The sequence below is a fragment of the Aythya fuligula genome, chromosome 2 (assembly GCF_009819795.1).
Source record: "Aythya fuligula isolate bAytFul2 chromosome 2, bAytFul2.pri, whole genome shotgun sequence".
NCBI lineage: Eukaryota > Metazoa > Chordata > Aves > Anseriformes > Anatidae > Aythya > Aythya fuligula.
Window position 1 is genome coordinate 61,695,466 of NC_045560.1, and position 14,170 is coordinate 61,709,635.

The window sequence follows — 14,170 nt, forward strand, 5'->3', positions numbered from 1 at the left end:
ATTCATACTGATTAAAGTGGCTTTCATCTACTAATTTTGTACGAGCACCTTAGAGAAATTGACTCTTAAGTCATGTGGATGAGAAAATGAGAAATGCCATGAATAGCTTGAGGGGGTGAGTGTATAGTTCATGGGCTTATTTGTGCTAACTTTAAAAAGAAGATACAGAGTTTCTCAAAAAATGAGAAGAGGTAATAGTGTGATTCCTGCCATGCTGCAATGGGATTGCAGTAATGGATATATCAAAGGATCATAAACTAAGAATTATTAGTGTGTCTGGAGTGGTGGATGGATAAGACAAAATGCCTTCTTACCACCATTGCATGTGCAGAATAAACTCTGGATTTCCATGGAGATTCTGGGTAGAGATCTAACCACCAGCTCAGTCTTGATACTAGATGTATCTACAGATATCTTATCAAAACCTGTGTGGAATGCAAGTCACAAAATGAAGAGAACCTCTTTGCAGGCTAGAAGAAAGGGTAATATTTACTTCAGAACCTATTTGGCTAGCCAAACGCTTCTCGACACCTAGGACAGTCAAATCATGAGCCAGTCCTGACAGACAAAGCAGCAGAAACAGCAAAGGGAACTCTGGCAAGTTCTGTTTCTCCTGATTCCTAGTAGTGCTTCTGTCCCAGCATGTCAGACTGCTCTCCTTTTCGTTTCTTCCTCGTGTTCCAGTTTGCAATAGTTTGTTGATTGCTGTGGGAAAAGAGTGGCCTCAAATCTTGTTTTGAGATTGCGAGAATGTTAATAAACAATGACGAAAGATTTATAAATAATCCCCATTCCTATCATAAGATAAAGCTTTTTATTTAAGACCTAAATATGGGAAAATTATGTAGCCTGCTATCAGCAGCTTGATCATTCACTAAGGCAAGCATTGAAGCATCAGAGAAATAGGCAAAGTGGACACGAGAAAATCATCTGAATTTTGTGTGGTTTTCTTACGGCTTTTCTGAATTGAATATCCATCTTTGTGTCTTTTCTGGAGTGTCTAACTAGATCGCTTGTCAAGGCTATACTTTTAGTCTTGTCCCTAGTCTTTTGCCATGATTTTTAAGTACCATCTCATCTTCTTGAGGGTTATAAATGATAATGTGGATATTTTCCATCTTGCAAGACCAGTCAGTGATCTGGAAAGAAGGTCTAAAGGCTGTTAACTTCAGTAAAACAGATACCTGTCCTAGTCTGGTCTGTTGTGCTATCTGTGTGTTTCTTTGGCAGATCTTCTGTGCTGCAATTGACAGCTAACAGTCTGTAAATAAATATTTCATTTGACTATGTGACTTCCTGACTTCTAGAATCCTGGCCAGGCATCTGCAAAGTCTCTCACCTCAGTGGAGGTTAATTTATAACGGTGTAAGTGTGCAGGAGTAAGCTTGCTTTGCTAGCAGTCTGACCTCTACACCATAATCTAGAAGTGGACTAACAAAATGCAGGGAGGGTTTTTATATTTATAGCCTTCTCCGTTACTGCTGTGACTAATATGTGTCTCTTTCTTATTGCTGTATTCAAGCATCCTTGAAACAATGAGAAGGTGAAAGAGGCACTTCAGAGGTCATGTTTACAGAGCTACTGGAGCAGACACAGGAGAATGGCAGTTGAACAGGAGTACAAGGAAAGCATGCTGTGTGAGTGTCAGGGAAGGAAAGGGAATGTAAATCCCCCAGGAATATAATCTTTCATCTGAGGAAGCAAAGAAGAATGCTGCAGGAGTCCACAGGGCACTTGATCTATGAAATTGCTCAGTCTTAGACTTCTCTTGTTGAAGATAATGCTGGATTTTTTTGTTTCTTTATATGGAGCTCCTAATCCTATACCTTTAGTGGTAAAGGAACTCATTCTCCACAGGCATACCAGTTGATACCAGTAAAAGAAAAAATAGAATTTGAATTTTTGTACACTTGCTTATACTGGTGTCCAATGACATTTTTGAGGGTTTTCTGTCCTTTCTTGGGACTAGGAGTTCTTTGGGTTCTAGTTACTACTCTGTATTTCATTTGTTCTTTCTTATTGAACTGCTTCCAAACAGCTGCCTGTCAGTTTAATGGAAACTGAAGAAAATGACCACTACACTGCTTGCCCTTACCTCAAATAAAATACATCTTGGCATTCAGACTTATTCTGTAGTCACTTGTAATATGATTTCTACCCACATGCAGTTGGAGTCTGCTGTCAAGCAGGCCACTGTAGCTGTGGCCTTAACTGGGATGCAAAGTGCTTTGTTAGTCTCTTGATGCTATAAGGTTGTATAGTCAGTTTTGAAAATCTGGATGTAAAGCCAGCACACAACTCCCATCTACTGTTCCAGAGTTAGCACATCCACATGGACCTTGGTGAGTGGTTTGTTTTCAGCTGCTTATTCCTTTGGAAATTCCTTTTGAGAAAGTAAACAGTGAAGGTGGATGAGATTTACCTATTCCTGACTTCTCTTCCCCACTTTATAAAGAACCTGGAGGGGAAAGAGCTTGAGCATACTCCATAGTCCTCAAGAACCTTCTCAGTTCCACCTACTCCATCCTGCACTGTAAAGATGTCATAAAACAAGCTGGTACACAAGTCAGAATATGTGACTGGTATGAAAATGAGGCAACAGTTAGGTAACCCTGCATCAAGGTATGGAGAAGAACTCAGTTTCAATTCAATGTTTTTTTTGACTTTCTGAACTGCTGAAAATCCCATAAGACCCTTATAAAAGCTGAAGAGGAAGAGGTTTGTTCAGACCAAACTTGCAATTTTCATTATATTTTTTTTTCAGATTATATTGGAGTGAAGCCTGTTTTTCTAGCTTAAAAAGCAGCTTATCTTCTGGAGAAACTGCCTGAGGTCTCTCCTGAATGTTGGCTGACCTGGAGACCTATCAGAGGTTTTCAGAATCTAAACAGAATAGAGCTTTTAGGAACAAATGCTCTGCTACTGCTTTATGGTTCAACTGGGTTATGAAGGTTCACCAGCTTTTCTTCATCTGTATTTAAATGTGCAATTACATAAACCTCTCCCTGTGCCTACTCTACCCTTGGCAGCTTCATTAGGGAGGAGGGTTTCTCACAGCTTCTATTAATGTGGTAGCTGGGGAAGGGTGTGTCTGCGGTTGTTTGAAATGTTCAGTAAAGACTTAGAGTCCAGTCACTAGTTATGTATTGCATGATTTTCAGTCATCTTTCTCCAATGTAAGCTTTGCTCTCCTGTCCCTGCTAGTTTGCATCAATGTACTTATGCCCTTGTTATGTTATGATTTGGTCTGTTAACCTGCTAGTCTGTTTAGGTGAGATGTGATGGAGATGTAAAACATACAAAGTAAACTGTTATTTCTTGACTGATTATTTTGGTCTCCTGTATTTATTAGGGAAGATGATATTGGAGATCTCCTTGCTGAAGAGAGATCTGTGAGCTAAATAGAAACCTACTTACTAGGCCACCTCCTAGCAACTTCATTCATGGCAGCATTTTCAAATCGAAAACTTGATGCTGTGAGCAGCTTCCATATATACAGAACTGGCATTGTTATTTTTATAACAGGAACGTGTTGATGAAAATCAACAAATCCATTCACGTAGTCTGAGCACAGAAAGCTGAAATCTAAATATAATACATTATTGAAGTTATAAACTAAAGACAGACCAAAACTGAACAAATATGCCCATTTACTTGAAGAGAATGCATGCTTTCCTTCTAAAAGTGCATGGGATGTAGTTAAGTCACCACTAGATGGTCCCCTCACTACATATTTTCATTAGTGCACTGCCTCTCCAACTGCTTTGATACTTGAACTGATTCTACAGGTGTATTTACTGCAAGACTTGATGAAAATACAATAGCACTTTCTGAAAACCTGATAAAAAGTGTTTTATTGATTAAAATAAAATGTATTTCGCTGGCTGTAGCCTTTTAGCAAAAAGGCAAAATGAACTTAACCGTTTTGCTGAGAGTAAAAGTCAAAGGGCCAGAGATGTGGGAAATGGAAACAGGAAATCTCTTGCATGTTTAACTAGACTTCCAAACAAAGCTAATGGAAAGCTTTAAAAAAGTGAACGGGGGTAAGAAACAACCTGCAAGGCCTGAAGTATAAATCAGGCTCACTGTAGGCATAATTAGTTGTCAGTTACTTAGAATGTGGAAAAACCTCTGGCAAAGAGAATGACTATTATAGAACTTCTTTGGTGCTTTAACTTTACTTTTGTTTCCTGATTTCTCTGTACACTGAAACTAAAATAAAAACATGAAAGCTATCAGGAAGTGATGTCAGAAGTATATAATTACATACTTAGAATTCTTGATCTTGAGCACAGGTTTTCAAAAATTGAACTTAATTTTTAATTCATTATATTTATTATGTAGAATGTCTGCATATATCAGGATTTCATAATTCTAAATTTTTTGTTGTCATCTTAGAGCTGTAAATTGAGTTTCTTTTGCAAGACCATTATTCTAGCATATGGATCCTTTTAGAAAGGATGATTCATGGTAAAATCATGTAAGCTAGTAGTGCTGAACACTTTTTTTTTTTTTTTTTCAACCAAGTGAACTCTTAACCTAGCTACAAAATGTCACAGCCCTTAAGTAATGAACAGATTGTACACAGTCTGTGTTTTATTTCAAATGTAAAATTTCAAGAACTTAAGGTGACTCTATGTCCTGGTTTCAGTTAGAACAGAATTAATTTTCTTCCTAGTAGCTGGTGGAATGCTGTGTTTTGGCTTAGGATGAGAAGAGTGCTGATAACACCCCGATGTTTTAATTGTTGCAGAGCAGTGCTTATACCAAGCCAAGGACATCTCAGCCTTTTGCTCTGTCCTGCCAACAGGCAGGCTGGGGGTGCAGTAAGAGCTGGGAGGGGACAGAGCCAGGACAGGTGACCCAAACTAGCCAAAGGGGTATTCCATACCATCTGACGTCATGCTAAACAATATATAGGGGTGGCTAGCTCGGGGTTAGGCTGGGCATTGGTCAGCGGGTGGTGAGCAATTGCATTGTGCATCACTTGTTTGTACATATTATTAGTAGTAGTACTATTATCACCATATTATTATTATTGTTATTATTATTATTGTTGTTATTATTTTCCTGTCTTATTAAACTGTCTTTATCTCAACTCACGGGCTTCACTTTCCATTTCTCTCCCCTGTCCCAGAGAGGGAGGGGGAGGGTGAGCGAATGGCTGCGTGGTGTTTAGCTGCTGGCCGGGTTAAACCACGACACTCTACTGTAAGCTCTTTCCTGAAGATACTGAAAAAGTGGCGTACATTTCTGTGATTAGTAGAGGACTCCTAATTTTGTAGACTGGAGTCTACAAAAATTGTACTTTATATAATCTATTTAATCACACAACATAGCCTCATCTTATGTAAAATTATTATGGCGTCATGGAATTATGTTCCCCAGATTGCTGTGTTAACAATTCAACTTTCGTTAGACGAAGTGATGTTTGCTGATAGAAAGCACTTTCCAAGATGATGTAAGCTGTTTTTATGTCTAGTGTGCCATTCCGTGTCTTTACATTTGAATCAAGCATCTTATAACATTATCAGGTAAGATTATATTGAAGAACCTGATCATTGTTTGTAATAGCATGAGGTTATTTTGCATAGGTCTGTCTTATGTAAGTTCTGTCTTGCATATTTGGGAGAGAAGTGAGAAAATTTTAGAGTTTTTAGGCACGTGAACAATCTTTGGTCACCCAAATGCAAAGCTCTGTCCCTATTACCCTGTCCATCAAAGATCTGAGTTGAAGAGTTTATCTACTGTGAGGAAGGATGTGCTTACACTTCTGTGGTTGCTCTGTGGTGTGGAGACACTCATGTGAGTTTTAAAACAGTGCACACACTTGGATGCAGCACGAGGATTGCTGGTTTAGAACTTTTATATTGGAGAGTACCTATGAAATGTCTTCAGTAATATACTAAGATTTTTAAAGACAAGTAAATACAGTAGCTTAAAATGTTTTACTGGGCTGGTAATGCTGAATGTTCAAACTCTATATGGCTGAACTGAAAGTCATCGCTTCACCTGAAAGTATCTGAATATTCATACTAAAAAAAAATGGGAAAAGCTTCATTCTTTGTGGCAGAACATTCTGATGAATGAGTTGCGAATTTGAGATTATTAAAAGAATGGAATGAAAGAAGCAAGTGAATTGGATACAATATTGCTTTAGTTGAGAATTCCTTTTCTTCGTTATTCTTTATGCAGTAGTGTACCTCCCATTCAGTTCTTAAGGAAGGCATAAATCTGGTATTATCTAGGAATAGTCAAGTCTTGTTAAGCAATATTCTAAATATTGTTTAATCTTAGTTGAAATTAAAACCGTGTTTATCAAAGTAGTGAGAGTAGATTTTTTTCTCTACATAAGTACAGAGTGATTAGATTATAAGCCAGTTGTTACATTTTGTAATTGATATAATTTGATCATGTTTTTTTTTTCCATTCTTAGATTCTTTTTTTGTTTGCAATTTCAGCAAAATTTTTTGTGTTGGAACTTTCATATCTTATTTCTAGTTCTTTTAATTAAAATAATGCAAAAATTTTGGTTAATCAATTTACTGGTGTTTGCTTTTATTTTTTATGTAATTGAAGCCATGAACTACCCTCATGTGGTAATAATAAAACTTTGTATAGATGGGTAATCAGTTAACAAGAATTATAAACTGCTTACTTATAAATTTGATGAATTTGCATACTGGTACAGTAGAGAATTTGCAGGATATCAGCATTAAAACCAAATTTTAACTCAGCAAAGAAATGTTATGTTACTGTATTATCAGTTTTTATAACCTCTTTCTAATGTGTTGTTTGCATAATTAGTGCTGCAGGCATCTTAATAATGTACCTACAATATACAGAAATTCTCTGTGCTGTGTCTTGACTCTCTTCTCATTGAGGGTATTTAGATGTAATATGTAGTCCTGCCCTTAGAGAAATCTGAGAAAGACACTGTGACTTGGAAAATCACCCTTATTCCTATGTTTCTAGTTTCTGTTGGATGGATTATAGTTCATCTAGTTTATAGCCATTAACCTTAGTCTTTCTACAACTTGAGAAAGAGTCAATATGCTACTCATACACTCTTGATAAAAAGTGAGACTTACCAATGTATAGCCTGCTTCTTCCTACTTATAAGAAATTGTATTCTCTTGTGCAGGAGAAGAAGTGGCCTTACTAGTGCTTTGAATAAGTGTGCAGACCACTCCACAATTTTATTCTTTGCCTTGTATGTCTTGAGTCAGCTGTGTGACTTACACTTGAGGAGAGTTTAAGTAAGAGATTTTTTTTTGAAGTTGTATAAGGGTCAAAAAAGCATTTTACAAGAGAAAGAACTAGTTGAAGCTTAGGTAGCTCTATGGATTATCTCATAAATTTCATGTGCTCAGGTATGCATTAGTGAATGGGGGGACCAGATAGTAATTAAGGTATGAAGCAACAGTAGTGCATAAAGAGCAAATACCAAATTCTGCACTCTGAAGACTGATGCATGAAGTGTAGGATTCCTGAGCTAAAGCACTTAAGTGTGAATGATCAGAAGTAATCAGCTGTAATCAGAAGATGACCTTTCCCAGGTGAAATCTAAGTTCTATGATTATTCTTTGGGACATAAGTTATATGTTCAGGTGGGAGTATGAACACTTTCAACCCTTCTATTTTTTTTTGTTTATGCTGTGGAGACAGATGTTACCTTCCACATAAGAACTAAAGAAAGAGTATACTGATAGCTTGTGTGTCCCACTGGTGAGCTATTGGATTAGTCTTTAACAGAACAGAATACTAATTTTATCTGGTGGCAGAGAGAGAGCATAGTTTAATAACCTTGCGTTCTTAGTTGCTGAATTATTTTTGAATGGTGTTCATTTATAAATAGTAACTTCCATTGCAAAAACAGTATTACCATTTTGTATGATTCCACAAAATATGATGGCATCATCTAATACACTTAAATAATCAGTGAATTTGTCCTGTTCTTATATTGTCTCTTCAAATGAGTTGATAAATGATTTAGAATTGGATATCCTAATAATACACAGGTCTTGGATTTTTTTTTAATCTGAAACCTCAATACCTTAAGTTGGTTGTTCAGATTTACTTAAAGCTATTTAGTGGATACTGTACCAATAAAAAGAAATAATAAAACAATAGCAAAGGGAACAGGGGGAAAAAGGGAAATAGAACTCTGACATGAATAAGTTACAAGGAAAAAAAAAGTGTGAAAATACCTTGAACCTATCTTTTTCTCAGCAAATGGTCTTGAATTCATTTTACTTTTATTGCAGCACTGGCCTAGGGGCAAAGTATGTTTGAGTGTTGCAACAAAGAGGGTGCTATACGGAGGAATTTTTTTAATAATAAAATACAATATATGTGTAAACCATGCAACCTTGTAACAAGAAACTTTATAAGAAGGGTAGATTGTGCTTAACTTTTCCACAATTCTGCAAGAATGAATTTTATGAGGTGTTAGTCAAAAAAAAAAAAAAATAAAATTATCAGCTGAGTTTTATTCTGTAAGGTTAAATGATTCTTATGACTATGTTTAAATACAGCAGCAGTATAAATTTGGACTTTGATTTACTGGCTAGTTCTCTTAAGGAGCAGAGTGCTTAACTATTAACTTTCTGTTAAATTGCTTCTGGATAAAGAGATTATTTGAAAGGCTTGTTCTTCAGGAGTTTTGTTCATGAAATAAATCTACTGATCAGTAATTCTAAATGCTTCCTCACATAACTTTTGAACCCTGTTAGTGCCTTTTTTTTTTTTTTCTCCAAATAATGGAGTTAGAGCCTCTTCTCTAAATTAAATGTGTGAATGGAAAAATAATCAAGGAAAATTCCCTGGAATCTTTTACCCTACGGTTCCTCTCACCTTCCTCAACAGTACTAAGTAAGATCATAATCTAACTGAAGTAAAAAAATCCCATTGCTTCAGTACGCTGCAGTACGCCAGAACTTTGCTTCAATTACAAATTGCTGAATATATCACTTAATCTGTATTTCCTTTAAGCAGAGCACTATAATTAAAATGGAGTAAAACCAACTGTAGAAATACCTAACCTGGGGAGCAGTTGTGTGTGTAAGTGAAAGACCACATCCTTCTTGTTTTCTCAAAAGTTTTATAGATTTTTATACTATGCTTTTTCTAATTTCTTTTGTTAAAATGTGGTACCCAAATGTGTGCAGTCATTGTACATTGGTAGTATAAAATGTTTTGTATGTTGCTTGTGGGGTTATGGCTTCTGCAGTACTGCCAAGAATCATCCAGTGCCAAGCAGAACAATAATTACCTCATATGTTTTTAATAGTGCATGTATATTAATAATGACCCAATCTTGCATTTGTCTTTTTGGTGACATATTGTTGACTCATATTTAATTCATCATCCTACTCTAATCCCCAGATTCTTCTTTTTAGTGCTATTGCCTGCCATTCTCTGGTTTCCTGTGAGACAATTGTCTGAGATCATATCAGATGTTTTACTTAAGTTTAGAGATGCTGTCTCTAAAGTTTAAAAATATAGGATATATTATTACCCTGTCTAATAAATAGTTTGGCATGATGAATTTTCTGTTACTTCAAATATTTTATGTACAGCTTTATTATTTACATATGTACTTTCTTATTAAATGTTCCAACATTTCATGTAGATACATTCGTCTATATCAGATTCATTTGTTGCCCTGTGTTTTTTCATCCAAAAGAATGCAATTTTATTTTCTAAGTACTCAGTCTTTCATCTTCTCAAAGGATCTTTCAGGAATGTGTATACACAGCTTTTGTTTATTTTTTCTAGTGTTCATTTGTGACTGTTCACATAACAAAAAGAAAAATCTTTGTAACTTATAGAACTTTATTTGGAAGGTCACCAAACCCTTGTTAGTTGATTTTTTTTTTTTATTTATCTATAGAAGAGGTGAAACATATCTTGTACAGGCTATGATGCTTTCTGCTAATTGCACTTTGAAAGTTGTTTGGGAGTTGTTCAGAATTATTTGTACCAATAAACCTATTAGAAATCACTCTACTTGGTCATTCAAGAGAGAGTTTCTTTACTTGGAGATTTTGGGTGGTGGTGAGTTAGGTCTATCTTCCAGGTAGAAAAGAACATGCAAAACAAAAACATTGCTGCCCTGTATCAAAAGTGAGAGGGATCAGGCTAGCAAGACGAGGTAAACAATGAAAAATATAACAAGGTGATTTTATTTCAGATTCATAAGGAAAATTCTAATTTTTCAGTATCCGATTGGTTCTGATCATGGGGTGTTCCCCCTCATGGTGACTAGCTGTTCTGGTCCTTGTTGATAGGTGATGGGAATTGTAGAAAACTGTTTGTGCGGAGAATAACAAGACTTTTAAAACATGTCCAAAGTGACCAGAAATTCAAGAAGCTGAAGAACTGAAATTTTGGTAGACTTAATTTCTATACTTTTTTTTTAGGGGGCTGCCATGTTTTCCCCTGGCTGGAAATGCAAATCGTGGTTGAGTTAATCAGAGTTCTTGCTGAGTAGCTACACAATGCTGAGGTGCCATGCAATGCTGTCATTTCGAGTTCCAAAAATTTTAAATTTTAGGTAAAATTGGAGATTCCTGAGGAGTTTGAAGAAGCAGTCCAACAGAAAATATAGATTAGTAGACCAAAAAGAATTTTTTCTAAGCTATTGGATTTTCTTTTATTAAAATTAAAGTTCTGTAACTTCAATATGAAGTGCTGTGCTTTCTGCCTGTTCAGTTATCCATTGTATAAAGTCACATCAGATGAAAGCATTCATAACTGAAAGAAATAATGATGCAGCCTTGCTCGATTTTCACGTTTCTTTAACACATCTGAGTTTATTAATGAGCCTGGCTAAACAAATAGGGGTAAATATGAATAACCCACAGAAATTTATTTGGTGACTACAGAGAATAAAAAGGACAAGGAAGATTATGTCAGAAATAAAATGTATTCTGCACATTAGTATGACGACTGGTTTTCAAATATTTCACTGTGTGATTCACGTGAAAACACTTGAAAACATCATCTGTTTTTTTAAAGAAAACACAAAACACCACCAACAAAAACAAAAAACAAAACCACCACCAGCAAACAAAACATCAAACTTATGAAAGTAATACATTGCAAGGCTAGTGGTAAGATAATAAAATCATGTAGCTATTTGTAGTATACTTCTAGCAGTTTTAAAATACAAGAAAAATGAAACAAATGGTGATTTTTTTTTTCCTTTTAGAAATATAATACACAGAAGACCACAAAATAAGATTAGTCGTTTCCGTGTGTCGGTTATTACTGGTCTAGGATATGTATAGACAAATGATCTGAATATGAAAAGTGGCTATATTTTATTGGAAGTTTTTGAAGATATTTATTTGATCCAGTTAAAATTAGAAACAAATGGCTATTCGAAACTTCTTGAAGAGGTATAGAAGTTCCACCTAAACTTATGTAAAAATAAATTCCTAGGTTTGCATTTTAAGCTTCAGGATATTAACTTCGTTATAAATTATCATAATTATCTTCAATGAGTTCTGTGAATGTGACTTCCCTTACTGGGGACATTCCCATTCTCTGGGAAGTATTTTCATTAAATCTTTATCTTAAAAAAGTAGTAGGGAATCAGTGCTTTGTGAAGTGCTTAGGAATATTCAAGTTGCTTACTTAAGGGGAGAATAGAAATGGAGAAATAGAAAGGATAAGGAACTTTCCTGGGTTTCATTGGTGGAGTTCTGCTGTATTACTTGGTTCTAATTCTACATGTCTGTGTCTTAGATAAAATTTTTGAAGATGAATTTGTGTCACGTTAAGATCCTACTGATATTTTTTGATCCTACTGATAATTTTGCATCAAATGTTGCAAAATAAGGCCTGTATTCAACTTTATTGAGCTCAATGAAAGGTCTGCTATTGATTTGTGATTCATTTAAAAAAAAATCCATGTACATTAAACGCATTCAGTTAAAGCCTATTGATATGGAAGGGCTAACTGCTGACAGTATTTGTCTTTATTCCATTTTTTTCTTTGTGGCGGACTTACTAATTCAGGAAGATGTTGCATAGTATAAATATGATGTATAATATGTGTATAACTTCAGAGAATGGCAGCTTCTCACATTGGAGAGTTTCACAGCTGAAAATTTGTTTCCCTCCCCCCCCTTTTTTTTTCTTAAGAAAAAAGCCTATAACGCGATAAAAGCCTATAACCTAATAACACATTGCAACATCTTTATGAATGGAGGCACTTCAAAGTAAACATCTGTAGTTGTCTGGCCTTGAAAAGTAGTTTTATTCAACAAGTTAAGGCAAGAAACTGAATTTAAAGAAAGATCTTTACCATCCCTTCATAGATGCAGCCTGAGTAACGATGATCCGTGCATACACCCATTCTCCCATACACAGCTAATGTTCTCTTCAAGACCCACTCTATACTGTTTGTAGTTAACGGGCTTGAATTGGTTATGTAGTTATAATTGATCTGTTGTACTGAAAAAGAAGCAACTTTCTGTGATGCTGCTTTCACAACTGTCTGAACATTTTTTTTTTAAGACTACTTGCACTAGGGTTAGAAATGTTCATTCTTGAACGCACTTTTTTCTCTTAATATGAGGCTTGTAATAAATCTTAGCACTAGAATCTGTTTAGGGGAGGACACCATCTCTCATGTCTAAACAGTGCCAAATACCAGGTTTCTTTCAGTAGCAATGAACATGCTGGATGTTGCATCTGTGATGTTTCTGGATGTCTATATTGCATGCCAGTCTTTTGTGCTCCTATGAACCATACTAGTGTTTTTCCTAAAGGTCCTTACACCACCTCAGGTCAGTATGAGCTTTAAAGGGATCAGTCCCATGCTGCATTTTCTGTACAACTTGTCTCTGTCATCTTCTATGGTAAAAGTCAGATAGAATAAAGGAGTGTATTACAGGTCTCTAGAATGTGATTATGTGAGTGAGGTTTGAGTTACCTGATTTGGCCTTTGGAGAAATTGTAATAGTTCAAGATTCACTTTGCATCTAGAATTCACTGTATGGCAGTCAGAAATCCGAAGGGGTCAGGTAAAGAGAATACAACGTAATGATTGAGAGAAGTAAAAATTCAATTCCTTACAGCAGCTTGGACTACATATTTTACTGTGCTTTAACCAGGGAGACTTCATGCAGGGTGGGCTGTTGCAGAGAACATCTCTTATGTTAGGACTTCTGAATGCATTTTACTGCGATACCTTAATATCTGGAAGGGATTAGAAAGTAATTAAAGCTAGCATCAGTAGAATAAGGATTTAGTATTTTCTATACAATTTCTCTTAAATTCCTGTCAACTTCTCTGTTTTTACTTTCTTCCTGTTTAAGCAATTTTAAATTCCAGCAGAAAAGCACTTAGTCAATCTCAGCTGGGACACAGGTACCCTTCTTGCATGTATCCATCCCAAAAGATGTATCATCACTGAGTGGTGCAAGGCAGTTTTCCTTTTCCTCTTTATGTCTACGCAGGGTATTGCACTGCCTTGGCAGTGCTGTCAGAAGCTCTGGTCTAGAATGAACAGTTGCAGCTGAAGTCCTGAACTTTGATCCTTTCTGTAGTAATGCAGTGAGCAGCCACCAGACCACCAAGCTAGTCAATTCAGGGTTCTTTCTGAATGTATGTTGACATGTGCTTCCTGCTTTGGGTTAGGGAAGTAACCTAAGACTTGCCTTTTACTAGGCATACGTGTCGTGGTTCCGCTCGAGTGGGCAGCCGAGCTCCACCACAGCCGCTCTCTCACTCCCCCTCCTCAAAGAGGAATGGGGAGAAAATATGTGAAAAGGGCTCAAGGATTGAGATAAGGACGAGAAAATCACACAATAATTATTGTAACGGGCAAAACAGACTCGGCATAAGGAGATAGTAAGATTTATTGCCTACAACTAACAAGCGAGAGAAGTGAGAAAACAAAGGAAAAAAAAACAAAAGCACCTTCCCCCCCCATCCACCCTTTTCCACCTCCTCCCCCCGAGCGGCGCAGGGGAACGGGGAATGGGGGTTATGGTCAGTCTACAGCACTTCTTCTCTGCCGCTCCTTCTCGGTCACTCTCGTCCCCTGTGCTGTGGGGTCCCACCCACAGGATGCAGTCCTTGATGAACTGATCTGGCGTGGGCTTCCCACAGGCAGCAGCTCTTCCAGAACTGCTCCAGATATGGGTCCGTACCA

The 14,170-nt window shown here is 36.4% G+C and overlaps 1 protein-coding gene across 1 annotated transcript in view; it reads left to right on the forward strand.

The window, feature by feature from the left end:
* The window catches only part of BBS9 (Bardet-Biedl syndrome 9), a 202,466-nt gene that overhangs the window by 8,903 nt on the left and 179,393 nt on the right, over positions 1-14,170 (forward strand). The window lies entirely within an intron of this gene.